At 44.4% G+C, this 21,221-nt stretch overlaps 2 non-coding genes across 2 annotated transcripts; one reads left to right on the top strand and one right to left on the bottom strand.

The window, feature by feature from the left end:
• Positions 1-5,699: 5,699 nt before the first annotated feature.
• Positions 5,700-5,770, top strand: TRNAG-GCC (transfer RNA glycine (anticodon GCC)). Its single transcript has one exon. It is a non-coding gene; the product is annotated as a tRNA-Gly (tRNA).
• Positions 5,771-6,089: 319 nt separating this feature from the next.
• On the bottom strand, positions 6,090-6,161 carry TRNAA-CGC (transfer RNA alanine (anticodon CGC)). Its single transcript has one exon. It is a non-coding gene; the product is annotated as a tRNA-Ala (tRNA).
• Between the last annotated feature and the right edge of the window lie 15,060 nt (positions 6,162-21,221).

Below are 21,221 nucleotides of genomic sequence, written 5' to 3'. Positions count from 1 at the left end.
AGAGAGTCCAGCGAAGGGCAACAAAAATGATTAGGGGTCTGGAACACATGACTTATGAGGAGAGGGTGAGGGAACTGGGGATGTTTAGTCTGCAGAAGAGAAGAATGAGGGGGGATTTCATAGCTGCTTTCAACTACCTGAGAGGTGGTTCCAAAGAGGATGGTTCTAGACTATTCTCAGTGGTAGAAGATGACAGGACAAGGAGTAATGGTCTCAAGTTGCAGTGGGGGAGGTTTAGGTTGGATATTAGGAAAAACTTTTTCACTAGGAGGGTGGTGAAACACTGGAATGCGTTACCTAGGGAGGTGGTAGAATCTCCTTCCTTAGAAGTTTTTAAGGTCAGGCTTGACAAAGCCCTGGCTGGGATGATTTAATTGGGGATTGGTCCTGCTTTGAGCAGGGGGTTAGACTAGATGACCTCCTGAGGTCCCTTCCAACCCTGATATTCTATGATTCTATGATTATGTATGATCAATAAAGCTGGTTGAAATTTTTCCATAGACATTGTTTTTTCACAAAAAATTAGGTTTTCGACTAATTAATTTTTCACAAAAAGCATCTGTTTTCCATGGAAAATTTCATCAAATTTTGAAAGTTTCTTCAAAAAAAGAATGCTTGAAAAATGAAATAGTTTGACAAAAGCTCAAAATATTTAGGATTTTGGACAATATTTTTGGTATGGAAATTTCTGCAAAAAATTGAAAATTCCCATAGAAATTATCAACAAAAACTTTTTTTTCATTTACAGTTTGCAAGACTATTTCAGGATTTTTTGAATGATTTAAGGATATTTCTTTTCCACTTTTTCATAATTGTAGTTGTGCCACAAAGTAACAATATCTAATGAATTTTCTTTTCTTTTTGCCAGAGGGAGAAAGGAAGGACTTGTCAATAGGCTTTTAGGAATCTGTAGCTCTCAATCCACAGCTGTGAGAGATTGTCACTGCCTGCCCTGTAACCCTGGGTTCTTTGTCCAAGTTATCCTCTTCATATTATATATTATATTGCTCTGCTGCTGTAGCTCCCTTGTCTGGACACTCCCAGCCAGCACACAAGCATGCACAGATTGTCTGTGTGATAAGCAGCCCTGGACCAGCAATTCTGATCCCAGCAACCTGCTTGTTACACCCAGCTATACTCTGGTATCCACCAGCTTTTTGATTACACCTGGCAAGATGATCCCAATACCCCCCAGTCCTGAATTTTCTCAAAATCATGTACTCTGCAACATCCTGCCCTTTCCTGGACCATTCAGAGGAATAATAAGGTTCATTTGCTCTTCTAAAGAGACAAAATGCACAGCTTATCTCTTTAACTGGCATTCACAATCACTTCAGTTCAGACCGAGCATTAAGTTAGTTGAGATTAAAAGTAAAACAAGTTTATTAACAAAAAGAAATAGGATTTTAAATGAGTTCAAGTACAAAGGATAGAGTTAGAAATGGTTACAAGCAAATAAAAGTGAAAAATGCTTTCTAGAGACTAAGCCTTGACAAAACCGTCCTGGTTCAAAGTCAGATACTTACCATACTATCTTCCAGCAAGATGGCTGACTACCCCTCTTGTCAGCATCTCCCACAAAGTCCAAAGTGCTCAGTTCCTTTGTCTTGCTAGGTGAAAGATAACTTGGGGTTCTTTGCCCTCCCTTTTATAGTTCAGTGAACCTTTGAAATCGATTCTTCTGAAGGTTACTCCCCAAAATAAAATTCATTCAAGCTGTGAGGAAGGATACTCCTCCTGCTTGTGAAGGAAATTCCATGTCGGTTTCCTCCTGCACTGGTGTTTACTAAAATGCAAATGAATGGCCACTTGAAGAGATTGCTAATCAACTCTCATGACACCTGGCTAGAGACATTGGCCTGTTCTTTGTCTGGGAGAAGCCTGTTTACCCGCTGCCCAGACTTGTCTGGCAAACATATTTTAGTTCCATGTTTCCTTCATATTTGTATGGTCCCTTGGGTGTTTACCGTACGCAATAATATTAATGTTCAGTGTGTTATTAGTTTTCCAATGAAACCTTACATGATACATTAATGAACTGGGGCACACTGAGCTGGACAGGTCAACTGAAACTCACTACCAGAGATCAGTGAGTCCCTTTCCCTCTTGCATTGAAAGTGTGTTGGGGTCACCTCTTCAAGTTGTAGCCAAAGAGTGATGAGTACCAGGGTGGGGCTGTTGTGTTGTAGGAAGGCTGGTGGGGTTAAGGCGCTGAAGCAGGGCTGAAGAGCACACACAGACTCAGGATACTGCATGTTGGTTAGCTGGCTGTTGGTGTCCAGGTTGCGAGCCACAGCAGCCAAGCAGTTAAGGCACCCTAGACTACAGGGCAGAATCCCTTACTGGTTATGGGTTGCATCCCAGAACATGACAGAAGCCTACTTGTTTTTTCTATACGGGAGACAATAACAGACTAGATTCAATGCCAGCAAACGTGGCAAACTTTCTCCAAACTTTCTCCAGCAACAGTTCAAGTCATTAGTAAAAAATCTTAGAAAACTTGTCTAAAGGCACGTCACAGTACAATACATTTAAGAAGTAAACACAAGATTTGAATCCCATGTTGTCCAAGTTATATTCTTCATATTATAGATCAGTTTTCTCTTTAATTAATTAATTAATTAACTTAGGCATTTGGATAATATTTAGATACAAATGCTTTCACAGGAGCCTATAAATTCACAAGGAGCTTATGCAGGTTGCTAGCTATGTAATCAATAGCTGTCTACTGAAATAAAATTAGTTCAAATTACCTCATGTTTCTTGTAAATTTTTGTTTAGTAACCTTTTGCATTGCAGAACTATGCAGCTGAAAATAAAGGGAAATGAGGAAATCTGGGAGTTTCCATTTAGCTAATACTGTACATGTGTTTCTGAGGAGACAAAAAAATTACCAGATATAAATGACCAATATCATATTAATCTTGCTGATTGTATTTTGTGTTCTCAGCTGTTTTTCAGCAATATTTTTGGCAATGCCAGCCATCCAGTAGCGTTTAATTAGACTTTTTTTCTACATAAATATTTTCTTTGTATATTAAAATAATTAATTGGGACAAGCCCACTGGGGGTTGAGATGAACTTAAAGGAGGCAGATATGTGTGACCAAGTGACCTTTTCCTGTCCTACAACTCCCTATGCTCTCACTGTGCTTAAAGGGACACTGTCAAAATAGCTAGGCCTTAAAACTTTAACCCGCATTGACAAGTTGTTCGACATAGTAAGTCTTACCTTAAAGATTACAGCAATTGTTTTGTTTGCTTTGTTTAAACAATCTTTGCTGAAGGCTCTACAATATATATTTATTCTGTCTATGTAGATAGCTATCTTAAAATGCCCACTGTACTCTATGACACGTTAAACACAAATTGATGTGCACTTGATTTCCTGGGAAAGAAATTAGGTGGTAGGCCAAGTTTTCTTCAGTTTCTAGAGAGCATGAATCCATAATACAACTAAGGAATCACTTTACAGGTTTATTATTAGTGTCCACTGTTTTTGGCCCAGTCATATACTTCTATTTCAGTTGGTGATATTCAGATCTGGTGTATTACTTAAATAAAAGGAACAAGAGTACGAACTAAGTTAGTCCTACAAAAGGGCATGGTTTTACATTTGTTTCATAGTTTTATTGTTTCTAAGAATAATAAAGAATTAGTCTTATTCTTAATGCAATATAATATTATTGAGCAAATGCTCAAAAAGGAGTGTGAGTCTAAGCAAACAGTACAAATATGTTTGTAGTCAGAGACAACCTGTGCCTGCTGATAGTGGGAGGCAGAGTCAGGGCAGCCAGCTTCAGCAGTGTTACTGAGCATGCTCAGTCCGTATAAGCATGTTCAGACAAGCCAAACAGCAAATCTGGGGAGGCACATGACCCTGCATGCCCCTCTCCTCCACACACATCACCTCTGTTTGTAGTGTGATAGTTTCTTTTTATACACTCTAGTCTGGTTTACTGTAAGAAGTGTTTCTGTCAAGAAGTATATACTGTTATATATAACAGTTTTCAAAACTCTGTTAATTTAGCACTCGTGGGTGCAAATGGGCTTCATTTGTGCTCGGAGAAAGACCAGAGGGTTAGTTGCTGATCGCACAAGTCTTGCTAACCTGTAAGGCATTCCGGTGGCAAGTTCCCCTGTATAAAATCAATCTAAACATTTTCTTGATGACTGCAATTCAACATAAATAAAACCTGTCCCATTAGTCACCTAAACCCTAATCCTACAAAGAGAACCACACCGGGGAACGCTTGTGGCTGTTTAGCGCTCTGCTGATTTCAGCGGGACGTCGCATGAGTACAGACATCTCTGACCCCACGTTTCTGGGTCAGGTGCTGGGCCTTAGCGGTGTACTTTACCTTTTGATGCTCAAAGGAAATTCCTGCTATTAGATTAATTCCTACAATTAATGGGAGCTGAGTGATTAATATTTAGCAAATAATTTATTTGAACAAATATTGCTATATTTCGAAATAATGTGTTTGCCTTAGTATGTACATCTGAGTGAATAATTTTCAAATATAATAATTTATCTGGCACATTTCATTGTTATTTTCCAAATAAAACATTCCTTTTTTTTCATTATTTACCTAACTCTTGGGAAAGTTAATGCCTATACCTGTTCTGTGGATAAAGACTCCAATAATCCGGGGCAGGGGGGGCAGATTTCATGCAGCCTCTCTTTTTACACACAGAGAAAACTTGCACATTCACCCATTTGCACATGCTAAACATGCACTTATGAGTGTACATAGGGTAGTCATATCCACAGTTACAAGACTTATGTGCACAAATGGCCATTCGCATAGCCAAATTCATATTTTGACATAAATATTTTATGAACTCACAAAGCAGGGGAGAGCTGAAAATGTCCCTTGGTGTTAAAATAATTATTTTATTTTTTTATTTGAATCTAACAGATATCTGTTTTTAAATCTTCCATTAATAGTGTTTATAATTAATTATAAGCTCATTCTGGTTTGAATTTATTCCTATGTGCCTTCTAGGCTATATAATTGCAGACACTGTTCTTACTTTCAGGTCTTATTTTCTCTTGATATGACTCACAAGTTGTTCCTGTGTTCCCTTGAAAGTCTTGCTTGCTATGCATGACTAGTCTTGAGAGTCTGTCCAACAAGACAAGCTAAGGTGTCAAGACTTTCTATCATTTGTAACAACATTACATTGCTGCATCACAGTGCAAGTGATGACATTACACTGATACCTCATCAGTTCACAATGCTTAATTTTTAATTAAAATATCACTATACATCATATTATATCAAAATGCCAAAATATTAAGACACAATGTTGCAAATGCAGTCATGATGCATTGCTTTGTTGGAGGATAATGTGAGCCCTGGAAGGCTAAAGTCATGGTCCCCTACAACAAAATCAGGCAAGCTCAGGATAAATAAAATGAAAAAAGATAACCCTAGTTTGCTGCTTCCATTGCACACATTACCAGGCAATTTCCAGGACATTACACAAATCTTCATGTTTATTTATTACTTTTGAATCTCAGAGACTATTTTATATAAACCTAATGTTATTTAGCGGAAGGTGGATTTAAAAAGTATAGTCTGTTTTTAAAAAAAATTGCATCATAAAAAATATAAATTCTGATCTGAAGTACAATTAAGAAATACACATCGGATACATTTTAATAGGATATATTTGGTGTGTACTCAGAGCAGTGCATTGGTGGTTCAGTGGTAGAATTCTCGCCTGCCACGCGGGAGGCCCGGGTTCGATTCCCGGCCAATGCAGCTGGCCTTTTGCCCACGACTAAATTCAATTTTAAAACTGTAATTAAAATCCACTCCTACTCTCTGTTTTCACCGCTGTCTCCCTACAAGCTGCACCTCACCGCCAAAGACCAGACCTCACCAGAAACTTTTGCTACAATATTTTCAATATCCCCATTATTTGGCCTGGACTGGGAAGGACAGACACCAGCTCGGGGGCCGGCTCGGGGGGTTTGCGGGAGCCCGGAGGCAGTTGGGGGGGGGGGGGGGGGGGACGACGACACTGGATTAGCCCGGTGCTTGGAAACAATTATTTTTAATAAGGAAAAACAAAAACGGCTGGAGATGCCGGGGATTGAACCCGGGACCTCACACATGCGAAGCGCGCGCTCTACCACTGAGCTACATCCCCCAGCTGTCCTTGTGAGCCCCGCCAGGCCTATGCATCGTTCCCAAGGCCTCGCTCGCCCTGCACCAGCACCAGGCCCCCCTCCCCCGTCAGGCTCGTGCCTGGCCGCGGCTGCTGCGCTCGGCGCGCCCACAGCGTCGCTGCCCGCCCCCGTCAGCGCTGGCGGCAACATCCCAGGCCAGGCGCGGGAACCGCCCGGGCGCCTCTGTCTGAAGCTGCGCCTTTGGCCCGGAGTCAGCGAGCCCCACTCGGCTCCGGCGACCCCGCTGCTCCGGGGCTGCTCAGCGCTGCGGGCTTGGCGCTGGCAGGAGCCTTCCTCGGAGCGGGGCAGTGGCGCGAGTGGCCCCAACGGACCCTGGGGCAAGAAGGGGCGGGAGGGGGAAGCCCTTCCTGACTCTGAAATCCGTCCCCGCAACCTGCCCCACCTGCCACCAATCCCGTCCCCACAGCCTCAAGCCGGCCCCTCCAGCTCCCCACACCGCCTGGCCACCTGCCGCAGTCCAGACTCCCCGTAACCTCTGGCCACCGGCCCCAATCCTCACCCCTCCAGCTGCCACACAGCCCCAGTTAGGAAAGGGGTAGACAAGAGCACTGTAGAAATCCATGGTGTGCCCAGGGGGCTCGAAATTGCTCAGGGGGCTCGAACCCCTGACCTATAAGGAGGGAGAAAAAAGAGCTGGGCGTTCTGATGGAGGTTTATAAACTCTGGAATGGCTTGGCGAAAGTGAATAAGGACGTGTTATTTACCCCTTCACCTAACAAAAGAGTCAGGGGTCACCCAATGAAATGAATAGGCAGCAGGTTAAACACAAACATAAGGAAGTGCTTCCTCACACAAGGCACAATTTGTGGAACTCTTTACCAGGGGATGTTGTGAAGGCCAAAAGTATAAAAAAGAAATTAGTTAAATTCATGGAGAATAAGCCCATCAGTGGCTATTTGACAAGATGATCAGGGCTGCAACCCCATACTCTGGGTGTCCCAAAGCCTCTGACTGCCAGATGTTGGGATTGGACCACAAGGATGTATCACTTTATAATTGCCTTGTTCTGCTCATTCCCCCTGAAGCATCTGGCACTGGCCACTGTGGGAAGACAGGATATTGGGCTAGATCAGTGGTTCTCTAACATTTGTGCTGGTGACCCCTTTCACATAGCAAGCCTCTGAGTGTGACCCCCCCCCCCGATAAATTAAAAACAATTTTTAATATATTTAACACCATTATAAATGCTGGAGGCAAAACGGGGTTTGGGGTGACGGCTGACAGCTCGCGACCTCCCTGTAATAACCTCGCGACCCCCTGAGAGGTCCCGACCCCCAGTTTGAGAACCCCTGGGCTAGCTGGACCATTGGTCTGAGGCAGTATGGCCATTCCTATGTTCAGTCCAGCCCCGCCCAGTTTTCTACAGGACTAATCTAGCCGCCATCTTCCCTAGCTCCTGCCCAGCCCCTTAGCTCCAACATAACTCCTCTCCAAATCCCCTGCCCCTGCAGACCCCCAGTTCCTGTCTAACTTTACTTCAGGTTTGGGTTGCCTTCTCTGAAGCTATTCTGGGAGATTCCCAGACATTATGTAATGTCATTTTCTTAAAATTAAAATCTCCCAGATTGCTTTCAATAGTCACTGGGAGATGGATGCCGATTCCTGGAGACTCCAGCCCCAGGCCAGTCCTGGAGGCTTGGCAACCCTACTTCAGGTCCCTCACAGCCCTTCTCATTCCTTCCAGTTCTGATCCAGCTCCTCCCCCAGCTCTCCCTCAACCCCCTTCCAGTTTCCTTCAGTCCCCAGCCTTCAACTTCCCCAGCTCTGATTCAGTCACCACTCCAGCCCTTTTTAGATCATCTCCTGGCCCCCATTCCCTGATCCAGCCCCCTGCTCAATTTCAGGTCCCTACAATTCCCCTTCAGCTTTCCACCATAGAGCTTTTCTCTAATCCCCAGATGCTCTCCCCATTCTCCCAGCTCTGATCCAGACCCCCTGAGCGCCACTCCAACCCTGTTTCCCCACCCTCCAGCTCCAATCCAGCAGCCCTGCTCTATCCAGTTGTGCTCCAACTCCTTCACCCCAGCTCCCTCTTTTTCCTCCTTTCCCAGTTCCTCTCCCGCCCCATGCAAAGTGGCTGATAGTTTTGCCTTGTGCTTTGTCTTGGGGGGGTGTACCTCTCCTGTCTCTACTTCGACACACACACACCCTGCATGTCCCCCAGTACTGCAATCCCCCCCAAACCTTCTCCACTTGTCCTTGCCAGTTGCTCATGTCCAGGGCCTGGGGTTGTCCCAGCCAGAGGGACTCCCCATCCCAGGCACTCCCTGCCCCAGTAGGCCAGCAAGCCCCGCTCTCCACAGCGACTTCTCTCCACTGCGGTGTAGCTCATCTTCTTCCAAATTGGCAACGGCATGAACAGGGATACATGTCTGCAGCTAGACCCAAGCTCCACTGTTAGCAACCCCCTGCAGCATCAGCACAGACAGCACACTCACACCCCAATTGCTGGACGCCTGGTTCTATCCACTGGAGGTAATCCATACATACAATCTGGTTACATCTCCCGGCAGTGGGTGCACAGGCTTCCCTATGCCTGCATCCCATCTACTACACTAATTGGCGGTGCAATCCACTATATCTCCAGACATGAGACAGTACCCTCCACCCTTGTCCTTCTGGCCGCCGGGGTTCTAAAACAAACTCATAACCTTGTGGGCCCTGGTGCAACTCCACCACTTGCACCTTTGTAGCAACTGAGCATGGGCTTCAGCCTCTAAAGACCAGGTGTGCCTAAAGCTCTCTGGTTAAGTACCAAATAGCCTATGTTTCCCTTTGAGAAACTAGATCCTGAAAAATCCCTGGCAATATCAAAGAGTACTAGAGCATGTTGCACTAGAGGAGGCAGCCCAGACCAGCTCACCCCCGAGGAAGATTTGTTTCTTGTGGCATCCACAATGGCAAGAACTTGCTACTTCCTTTTACCCACACAGCCTTCAAAGTCATCCCAAAAATAAGGCACAGTATTGGGAGAGATGACCAGGGAAGAATCCTGCAGCATTTAAAGAGTTTCCCCAATCTCTAGTCCAGAGCCTTGACCAATGAGTGGCCAAATGATTTTCCTCCCACTCCATGGTGTGGAAAGGAAGATGGAAGAAGGAAGTCAGAACTGTACACAGAGGGAAGAGCATTTGCCACCTGCTAGTGAGGTGAGATAAAATTGATGGCATTCATGGTCATGTTGTCCAAAAGCATAGTACACATTACAGCAAATCAATGTAATTAAAAGCATGCCTTGTGTAATCCTGTACTGTAACTAGGCTATGCCTATGCTTAAACCCCTACAGTGGCAGCACTGCAGCTGCATCTCTGTAGTGCTTCAGTGTAGACACTCACTACAGTGACAGGAGGGGTTCTCTGATCACTGTAATTAATCTAAATTCCAGAGAGGCGGTAGCTAAGTCGATGGAAGGATTCTGCTTATGAGGGGAGGATGGAATGGGGAGCCCAGACAAAGACCAAGGCATCGGATGATGGAGTGGCACATAGAGCCCTGGGCATGACAGAAGGGACGGGGGGAGTTGGAGAGAGTTCTTGAAATAGAGAGGAATGGGAGGGTAGCACATAGGGAGCTTGTTGGGGGAATAGAGGAATGCAAGGAGCCCCTGTAGGCAATAAGCTTGGCCTACAGAAGTTACAAGTGTGAAACCTCAACTATACATCTGTGAGAGAGAGACCCCTCTAAGGCCTGATCTACACTGCGGGGGTGGGGGGGGGAATCGATATAAGTTATGCAACTTCAGCTACGTGAATAACGTAGCTGAAGTCGACGTACTAGATCTACTCACTGCGGTATCTTCACTGTATCACTACGTACTTAGATCTACTCACTGCGGTATCTTCACTGCGGAGAGTCGACAGCTGACACTCCCCCATTGATTCCGCCTGCGCCTCTCGCTCCGGTGGAGTACCAGAGTCGACGGAAGAGCACTCGGCGGTCGATTTATCATGTCTAGACTATAATCTTTAACATACAAAAGGAAATGTTAATGTGGAAAACTTCATCCATCTCCCTCAGTTTTCTTCTTTTTCTTTATTTGCCTTCTCCTCTTTCTGCTCCCCACATCTTCTTTAAAATGTGCTGTTACTAAGGACACTGAATTAGAGTTCCTGAAACCACGCCAATTCAGTTCCTAAATCATAGTTATGTTAAATGGAGCCCAGCTATTGGGAAAGGAAGCAGCAATTTTCCTTTGAAGGATTTCCTAGTGTAGAGCTAGCAAGGGCACTCTAGAATGAAATTACTACTTGCTTGTGAACCCAGAAACAACATTTAACAAGTGGCAAGGCTCCTTTTAACTTTAAAAATTAACTTTTTAAAAATAGTCAACTATAAGTGTATTTAAAATAAGAAAGAAAAGTTGTTTATAATATTTCCCTTACCATTTCCCTTATCTTTCTGCTATTGGTTTCATAATAGAAGGATTATGTTGCAGGAAACTCATACCATTGGATTTTGCAAGGTTTTTGGTTGTTTATTTGTTTTTGTTTTTTTAAAGGAAGAAACAACCTAAGAGCTGAGAATGTTGTAAGAGAGCTTTTCCTCTAGCTGTTTTCTGTGAACTCACCTGAGGGGCCTAATCCAGTCGGCAGCCTCTGAATATGCCTGCCTGATCAGGCCCCACACACAATTTACGTAGCTGAACATCTGTCTTCCCCGTTTCATGACTTGCTCAGGGCTTAGGTGAGAGAGGGTCCCTGGGGCACCTAGAGTGGAGCAGCAGTGCACACATTCAGCGGCAAAAACCTAGGTGCCAAGTTGCCTACAGCAGGGGTTCTCACAGCAAATTTTTTGGTGGCCTCAGAGTCCAGCTACCAGCTCTCACTGATGGCTGCACTGACACTTTTTCCTAGAATACTTAATTCACTTTAGGAAAAACAATTAAATATGGACAGATACACGTCCAAATCATTATAATTTATATTTGTAGGGTTTTTTGGCAGACTCAGAAGTAAAAATAATGCTGCCTTCCCCTTCAGGAGTGATATTTGTATATTTGTTAATATCACAGCACACTTAGTAGCTACCTGGGAGGCTAGGAAAAGTGATATTAACAAATATACAAGTATCACTTTTCACATATAGCTAGTAAGTCTGCTGCGAAAAGTGATACTTGCGTGTTTGTTAATAACTCTTTTCTCAGCAAGGCCCAGGACCGATTAAGCCCTGGATCGGGGAACCGAAGGGGGGGCAGCAGGGGCCAGAGGTGATGGTGGGATGGATGTGAGCCCAGGGGAGCCAGTGGGGCCCCGAGGCAAGGGTGGGGATGGATGCGGGGCTGTGGGAGGCAATGGGAGCCAGAGGCGATGGGGATGGGTGGTGAGTCCCACTGTCGCGTGGCCAGAGCCAGGGTCTGGTGTCTGCTGCCATGCGGTTAGGGCCTCAGTGCCTGCTGTCAGAGCCCAGAGCTGGGGACAGGAACTGCGTGGCCGAAGCCAGGGATCGGAGCCTGCTGCCGTGCAGCCGGAGCTGTGGGGCAGCACCTGGGGCCAATGCCTGCCACCACACGGCCAGAGCCTGGAGCTGGATGCCGGAGCCTGGGGCTGTATGGCTAGAGCCAGGAGTCAGTGGCCGGCGCTGTGACTGGAGCCAGTGCTCGCTGCTGCACGGCCAGGGCCAGGGGTCAGCACCTGGGGCCAGGTCCCACCACCACGAGGTGGCCAGAGCCTGGGAACAGAGCTGTGGGTTGATGCCTGCTGCCGTGCAGCTGGGGTAGAGGATCAGCGCCAGGTGCTGGGGCCACTGAGTACGGATGTAAAAGTTTAACCGGTTAACAGATAAGCTTGATGCTTATCAGTTCCAGTTACCGATTAAACTCCGCTGCCCGCCCCCCATGCACTTGGCGTCGCAGCTGCCAGCCCGTGCGCCCGGGGCTCTGCTGCTGGCCTGCTCACAGGGCTCGGCTGCTGCTGCACCTGGGGCACTGCTGTTGCCCCCGGATGCCGGGCACCAGAGGTAGCAGATCCCCAGGCATGGCGGCAGCAGAGCCCCAGGTGTGGGGCTGGCAGCCGGGGCCCCAGGTGCGTGGGGGGCAGCTGGCATCCTGGGTGTGGCAACAGGGACCCCAGGCACGCGGGATGGGGCAGTGGGGATCCCAGGTCCGGGGGGGAGCGGAGCCCCATGTAAAACATGGGGGGCTGCAGCGCCCCTGCACCTCTAGTTCCCCATTAAACTTTTAACTATTTAACCGATTGAATTTCAACCGGTTAAACGGTTACTTTTTTTACCCACTGTTTACATCCCTACCACTCAGCCGGAGCTGTGGGTCAGCGCCTTGCAGCTGGGGAAGAGGATCAGCACTAGGGGCTGGGGCCGCATGGCTGGAGCCCAGGGCCAGCACCCGCCCCTGCATGGCCGGAACTGGGGGCCAGAGGCCAACTGACATTCTGGGGCCGGAGCTGGGGGTCAGCACCTGCTGCCCTGTGGTTGGAGCTCGCTGCCGTGCAGCTGGGGCTGGGGGTCATCGTTGCCTGGGGCCAGCGCCTGCCACTACACAGCTGGAGCTTAGGACTGGAGCTGGGGGCCAGTGCCTGCTTCCACACAGCTGGAACTAGGGGTCGGAGGCTGAAGCCCCACAGCTGGAGTCGGGGGGTGGGGTTAGTACCCACTGCCCCATGGTCAGAGTCTGGGGCCGCACAACCAGGCTCCTGAAGTCCTGCCGCTGGAGCCTGCCACCCAAACCCTCTTCCCCCAGTATGGGTCAAGAACTCACCTTGCTCCTGCAGCGTTGTGCCCCACGTCTCTCCAGAGGCAGTATAGGGCCACGCATCCAGGAGCAACAAGGAGGGAGTGGGAGGGGCCGGTGCTTTACCCCCCTCCCTCCCCTCATCACCACCCAGGAGGCTGTCATGGCTGCATGAAAAGTCCCTGGTGGCCGCATGTGGCCACAGTAGCCACATTTGAGAAATGCTGGCCAGTAGCTGAGCAGGAGTTTTGTGGATTGCAGTAGTGCCTAAAAATGTAACTTCGGCTCCTGAGTACCTTTGTGGATCACACCCTTATAGCCTTTTTGTGCACAACCCGGTTGTGAGTTTTTTGCAGTAGTAAGGCAATCACATGAACCAAATCATTCTGAGTGGATGTTCCCTACTATAGTTTTCTTTTCCAAACAAAGCAAAGGGCTATAAAGTCAAACTTAAATACCTCCCCTTTGTTTTATGGGCTGAGTAATTCCGTCAATTTTGTTAGAAATGTGGTTAGAAACTTTTCATATGTGTAACTGCTCTTTGACTGTGCTTTTGCTCGTTCTGGCTCATACAAAGATGATGGTGTTAGACTAATAATTTCAGAGTAATACTCTGTACTGTCCAGGAAGTAGCTTGAGAAGCCTTCAGTATGACTTGACCAGACTTATGATAAAGCATGAGATATGCTATCAGATCATCTCAGACTGATTGATTAATTGATTAATACTCCTTCCCACATTAAATGATATTTCTGTTACTATGGCATTTGGGATTCCTAAGGGCAAAGGAGAAAAAAAAGAAAAGAAAAATGCTTGGTCTTAGCATTACTCCCTGTTCTTGAGTTCTCCATGGGTCATAACATAGTCTGGCTATCAAACTTTGAAATTTGAAGAGTGAAAAAAATACTGTCATTTTTAAATGCTCTGGGAAACATAAAATTAATTGATGATATAAAGTAAGAGTTTGTCCTCAAAGACTAATTGTAAAATGAACTATTTGCATCGACCACTGGAAGCCGAAGAACCACACCTCCGTCCTGAGAAAATCTTCCTGTCGAGGTAACTGAGCTAGGCTTCAGTTTGACAGCATCCCTTTGACTTTATTAGCTATTTTCCAAAGAATTCATTCCAAACATTATAATAAAAATATTCTGTTCTTTCACTTAAGATAAGATGTTAGCCAACTTCTCTCTCTTCTTAGCGTCAGTAACATGTTATGATCCCTTCACTTATATTCTCCCTTTAGATATTTTTTCTCCTTCTCTCTCTCCTTTTTCCAATGAATCTGTGACTCCGATTACTAGCTGCTCAAGGCAGTTTTCCTTCTTGTCCATCATGCATCTGGAATAATTTTCATTATTTTACTGAAGGAAGGTCTGGCTGGCCTTGTTTAAACAACCAGCAAACCATCTTTGTTGTCAAATAAAATTAATACATCTCCAGGAAGAAGAAACTGATCTGGAAGAAGCATCCTGACGCCTCATTATCATGTAGGCATGGTCCAGCACCGGACTATAATGTCTTATCTTACAAAGCTTATCTGTTCAGTATGTCACTTAGAAACAACATAAAAATCAGCTTGAGTAAAATTTATGTCTTTTAGAGTAGTGTATTTTCTCATGGGATAAGCTTTACTGACATTAAACTCCAATTATAAATGAAAAACCAGCAAACCCTTGTGTGAGCACTCCCACTGAAGTCCACAGAAAAATTTGATTAGCTTCAGTGAGAACAAGGACTGGTCCCTTAGTTTCTGCTCAGGTGTATTTCTTGAATCTAAGCAATATCTATCTCATCATAATGTAAGCTATTTTGCCTTCAGTTTGTATGCATTTATAACAGATGTTAACATAAGGAGTTGTATGTACCCATTGGTGCCAGCACAACCCTCTGAGTTGATGAGGATTCTATGCCTCTTAATAAAATTGTTATATTCCTCTAGTATTTGAGGCTTTGAAATTCATATACTTGGTGAAGGTGTTCTTTCAGACAGTCTATCATATCATTTTTCCATCCTATAAGAAGTAGTTATGTTCCTGAAAAATGCTACTTTAAGCGAAACGATGTTAAGCAAATCCAATTTCCCCATAAGAATTAATGTAATGGGTGGGGGTCAGGTTCCAGGGAAACTTTTTTCGCCAGACAAAGGACTATATATATATACATACACATACACAGTATAAGTTTTAAACAAACAATTTAATACTGTACACAGCAATGATGATTGTGAAGCTTGGTGGAGGTGGTGAAGTCAGAGAGTGGATCAGCACATGGCTGTTGGGGGAGGGACAGTTGAACTGCCAGCAGTTGTTAGCCTGCTGGGCAGCTACCCCACAGGGAACTTAAGGGAGCGGGAGCTACTGGGGGGGCTGCTGGTCCACCCTGGTTCAAAGCCCCCACCAGCTAGCTCCAACGGGCTGCTCTTTCTGCAAGCAGTGGACAAAGCAGGGGGCTGCCAAACAAAGTTATAAGGGAGCATTGCACAACTTTAAACGAGCATGTTCCCTAATTGATCAGCAACGTAACAATGAAACAATGTTAACCGGGACAACTTTAAGTGAGGAGTTACTGTAGTGTACAAATAATTTGACATTGTCTTCCACACTGCAGACACTAACCACCAAGCTTCCAGAAATTAGTGAATTTGCTTTTGATAATTAATGCAAAACACAAAATAATTAATTTAATCGTCAACAGAGCACAAAATAATAATTGTGTTTAGCACCAAGAGAATCGGATCTAGTCAAGGGAGGTGAGAAGCCACATTCTCCCCTCATTCACCTTCCTGCAGGGGGCGGGGTCTGAATAATACATGATAAATGCATAGTATCACTGTATCTTTAAGGAATGCCTGCTTTGATGGACTGTCAGTCAAATTGTGAAACTTCCTGTTTGGGAGGCAGATCAAGACACCATACATCCATGTCACTGAGGAGAAACAGATGCGGATCTCTAGAGTACCAGCAAGTATTAAATTAATGTTCCTTTTGTCTTACAACGTAAGAGGCTGTTTGCAGCTTATAATAAAATGAAATCATGCTTCTGACACAGCCCAATTTAAATATCTCCCAGAGCATCCCTTAATAAAAGTAGAGTGAATTGAATCACTCAAACAAAACACTACCCTTGGGCTATACTCAGAGAAATAGATAGATTTAGATTGATCTATATAATATATTTTGCTTTCCTTACGTAACTATAAATCGGTTCAGTACAAAACTCAGATATTCCCATCTACTGAATGCTTTTAAAACTTCAGAAAGCAGAAATCTAACATTGTTGTTGTTCCCATAACATTATGCAAAACTCCAAACGTTGCCACATACATATCTCATCATTGTTCCAGATATCCCCCACGTCAGGCTTGACCAGATGTCTGGAAGCAACCCATGGTTCCAGGAAATACTGTGCAGAACAATTTTTTAATTTTGCTGGATACCACAATGCACACTTAACATTCAGCTTACTCAACAGCTCTCTCACAGGACTAAATTCACCTCTTTGTGTTTGTGTTTCTATGCTGACATCAGAGAAAAACAATGTCACTCTATTATATAGTAGTTTCTCTGCATTTCTCATTAAGATTAACTCATTCCTGGTACCTCAGAAATGTTGTACAGTAACTCCTCACTTAAAGTCGTCCCGGTTAACATTGTTTCGTTGTTATATTGCTGATCAATTCGAGAACATGCTCATTTAAAGTTGTGCAATGCTCCCTTATAACATAGTTTGGCAGCCGCCTGCTTTGTCCACTACTTGCAGGAAGAACAGCCCGTTGGAGCTAGCTGGTGGGGGCTTTGAACCAGGATGGACCGGCAGCCCCCCTATCAGCTCCCTGCTCCCCTAAGTTCCCTGTGGGGCAGCCACCCACCAGGCTATCAATTTCCGGCAGTTCAGCTGCCCCTCCCCCCACTGCCATGTGCTGCTCCTGCCCTCTGCCTTGGAGCTGCTCCTGGGAGCCTCCTGCTTGCTGTGCGGGGAGAATGGAGGGGCTAATGTCAGGGTGTCCCCCTCCCGCCTGCTCCTGCCCCCGCCTCGCTTACCCCATCTCCACTGGGCGGGGGGAGACAACACAACGAGCCTCAGGACGGCGGGAGCTTGGCGGGAGCTTGCTGGCAGCAGCTGCTGTCTCAACTTGCTGATCTACTTAAAAAGGCAATCTACTTAGAATGGGGGTAAGCGTACTTAAAGGGGCAATGCACTCTCTCTTTCTCTCAAACAGAGTGTGTGTCTCTGTCTCTATCTGCCATGCTGTCTCCCCTCCCTCCAAGTGTGCTGCCTTGTAGAGTGTGAGGCTACATTAACAACAATGTCTTAACTCTTGAGGGCTCAGCCGAGTGCTAGTTCATCATTTAGCAGCAAGGCATTCCCTGGGAAATATCCCACCCTCTTCCACCCTCTGACTTCACCACCTCAACCAAGCTTCACAATCATCATTGCTGTGCACAGTATTAAATTGTATGTTTAAAACTTATACTGTATATATATAGTATTTTGTCTGGCGAAAAAAGTTTCCCTGGAACCTAAGCCCCCCATTTACATTAATTCTTATGGGGAAATTGGATTCGCTTAACATTGTTTCGCTTAAAGTCACATTTTCCAGGAACATAACTACACCATTAAGCGAGGAGTTACTGTACTTGTTCAAGAAAGGGCTTAATTGTCCCTGGGGATATGATCTCCAATGCCATACCTATGAAAGACTAACAGCATCCTCTGTCCCTTAAAATATGGGTTCTCAACATGGCAGTCACAGTAGCCGGGGGAGTTACAACCACCCTCACTTTCTTTTAAGATGTGAGGGGGAGTCCCAGAACTTTTCTTCTGCTTTAATAGAGGATCACAGTTGGAAGAAGTTATTATTGGAACCACTGCCCTAAAATATTCCTAAATACAAAGATTAGACCACTTGAAAGTTTCAAGTTCCTCCATTTTACATAAACTGTAATTAGGAGCAGTTCTAAAATCCCTTTGTTACTTTGTAGCGAGGTCTCATTATAGCTTTCTATAATCCAATCTGAAAAGGGTTCAATATCAAATTTATTTAATTTCTAAACATTCATGAGAATGACAGAGGGTATAAAATTCTATAAGATTCAGGAGGTCTTTTCTGAAGTCCAATGGTTAGGGGACCTACCTGCAAGGTGGGAGACTCAGGGTATGTCTACACAGCAAAGATAAACCCGCAGCTGGCCTGTGCCTGAGCTCTGGGACCCTCCCACCCCGAGTCTGGAAGTCCTCACAGCAGTGAAACGGTCCCACAGCCCAAGCCCCATTAGCCTGAGTCAGCTGGCCTGGGCCAGCAGCTGGTTTTTCTTTGCTTTGCAGACTTACCCCTAGTGTCCAGTCCCTCTGCTCCAGTCACTCTTTCATTATTTGTCCACAGTGGAACAGCTTCAAGAGGAGAGTTTGAGGGAGCCCCACACCAGACTATCTCTAACTCAGAGGTTACAGCTCTCCCTTAGGTGATGGGCAACCCTGTTCAAATCCTTTCTCCTCCTCTGCTAGGGAAGGGGACTTGAACCTGGGTCTCCCACATCCCAGGTGAGTACACTCACCACAGAGCTAAGAGTTATAATGTGAGCACTGTCTTCTCTGGCTCTTTTGTGTGGAGTGAAGCAGGTACTGAATTCATTCCCACAAGAAGCTACTTGGGCAACTAAGCTGCCTGACTCCAGGAGGCAGGTTTCTGTACATGGATCACTAAGCAGAGATAGACACCTCTGTGCAGCCCAGCATTAAGTGCCTCAGGTCTGGTCTACTCTACAGGGTTTGGTTGACATAAGCTGCCTTGCATCAACCTAGCTGTAGAAGTGTCTTCACTTAAATTTGAGTCCCACCAATGTAAGTGCCTTTCTACGCCTATTTAATAACACCACCTCCCCAAGTGGTGTAGAGTCACAGTCAATGTAATTAGGTTGATGCTGTGTGATAGTCAGTGTAGACACTGTGTTGCTTACGTCAACTATTACTGGAGCCATCCCATAATGCCCCACACTGTCAATACAATGAATACAAGCACTCCTGGTGAGGATGCACATCACCAACACAAGAAGCCAAGTGTGCCCACACACAAGCAATTTAATAACTATAGTGACTGTATGCCAACGTATGTTAGGTCAACATAATTTTGTAGTGTAGGCCTGGCCTCAGTCTGTGAGAAGGACGGGTCTTAGTACACATCCTTCTCGTCAGCATCTCCCATTGGTTAATTTAGGTAGCTCGCTGCTTAGCATGCTGGCTTTGTGGATCACCTTCAAAGGTATCTTTCTCTCTCTCCATTCATTGTATAGGGAGCGTAAGAGACTAATTCAGCCTTTTGGATCTCAGTGTTTTTCCTGTGATCTTCTAGGTGACTAAAAGTTAGGCGCTATGACAGTGTTGCAATGCCAAAATCCCTTTGTAGATCCCACCCTAATTCTTTGGGATGAAGATCTTTTCTTCCTTTATGTTTTTATAATGTAAACACTGCCAAGAACAAATAATAAATAATAATCTCTCATGATGCTAGAGCCAGTTGAATAATATCACAGATTTGTGAATAAACAAACAGGTCAAATTCATTTGTTTCCATTTATAAGAATATACTATACATTTTTTTTGTAAATATTCTAGTGGGTCATCACAAAATGTTCATGAATCTTTCACATTTCACCAATTTGAACCAAAGTATATTATTTGGTATTTCCATTCTCCTTGTAAAAAGTTTCCATCAGGGCTCAGAAACAAATTCTTATGACCTAGGTGACTAATTTAGAACAATCCATAGAATGCCAATTACATGCTTGTGTTATTTGTCAAATATTTTAAAATACAGAATGTATTTACAAAATCTGGTATAGGTTTGTGAACAGTTTCCAAAGCCAGCTCTGTTTATCACTCAGGGAACACAGTTGTCAGAGTAAATATTACCAGGGAAGATTTTCAAAAGTGCTTAAGCATTTAGGAGTATAAGTCCCATTGACTTTCAATGGGACTTATGCTCCTAAATCCTTTAAGTGCTTTTGAAAATCTGCCCCACTGTCCTTTTACATAACTGATTTTTAATTACTTTCTCTCATGTATTTGATTTGGATTACTCATCTGAGAAAGGTGGTGGAGCATGCAAAAAAGTCTTCGTGTAACTCACATTCATACACTGCATGCCATAAAGACTCACATAGAGTCTAGATATTTAATGTCCCTAACAGGAATAGTCTAGTACACCACGTAAGATTCAGTTATATACAAATATGGTATTTACCATCACGTAATATGGAACAATGAAAGTTAGAGAAAAAAATTGAGATAGAAAGACAGAAAAACAGGATTAATGCTCTGAACTGCAAATTTTGTCATGGTTGGAGACTGATGAGTAAGTAATAGCCCTGTAGAAATTATCTGACTGAGAAATTAATTGCACAGAACAATAATGGCTCCTTGAGCCAAATTCAGCCCTGAGGAAGCAGGTACAAATCCTAATGACTTATTAAAAAGAATCTTGACTCTACTTCAACTGAGTAAAAGTAGAATACTGTACTAACATTACTGGATTTGATGTTAAATAGAAATTTTGTTGTAAAACTTAGAAACAAAGAGTCTCACGTACTTATACAGATTTACACAGCTTATAAAGCAGAAGTTTCCAAACAGTTAAATGACACTGCTTTTTACAGGCCTTTAATTTATATTATAATCCCACTTGTGAAGCCATGACAGAAGTTGATTTGGAAACAAACACAGCATTCCAATTAGGATAGATCATTAAACAGGACATTCATATATGATCAGGGTTTTGTTTTGAAAATGATTCATTTTGAAAAGCATCAGCTTATTTTATGAACCTTAGTCCAAGCATGCAGTTCTCCCCCCTTTCCTCCCACTACCCTGTGAAGGCCTTTAGAAAACACAGATCATGAGAGAGAGAGAAAAATTACTTTATTTGTCTTTTAAGTAGTAGGATATTTTTAAGGAAGAGATGCTGAGGACTCAGTTATTGAAACAAATATCCTCCATACTTTGTCCTCAATTTGGTCACCTATTGAAAAAGTTTTGGTGCACTAAAATGTACATCTTTTGCTGTGCTGAAACAAATCATCCTTTTGGCCCATGTAACTGATGATAATGTACATGTGTGTTCATTAGCTCATTCTGAACCAACATATTATTGCAAATACTAGTGAAGAAGATGCCGACTGCATGAAACTACTACATGAAAAGTGAAGGCTCATGTTTATCATAGTGACACAAGAGAATGGCCACATCATAAACAGCAAATAGAGGTCTAATTCCAGATTCTTCCAGAGAAATTCCATCTCCGCTGTTCCTCTTTCTCAAACAGAATCTGATGCTTCA

The sequence above is a fragment of the Natator depressus genome, chromosome 11, assembly GCF_965152275.1.
Source record: "Natator depressus isolate rNatDep1 chromosome 11, rNatDep2.hap1, whole genome shotgun sequence".
NCBI lineage: Eukaryota > Metazoa > Chordata > Testudines > Cheloniidae > Natator > Natator depressus.
This window is presented reverse-complemented; position numbering and strand designations above follow the sequence as displayed.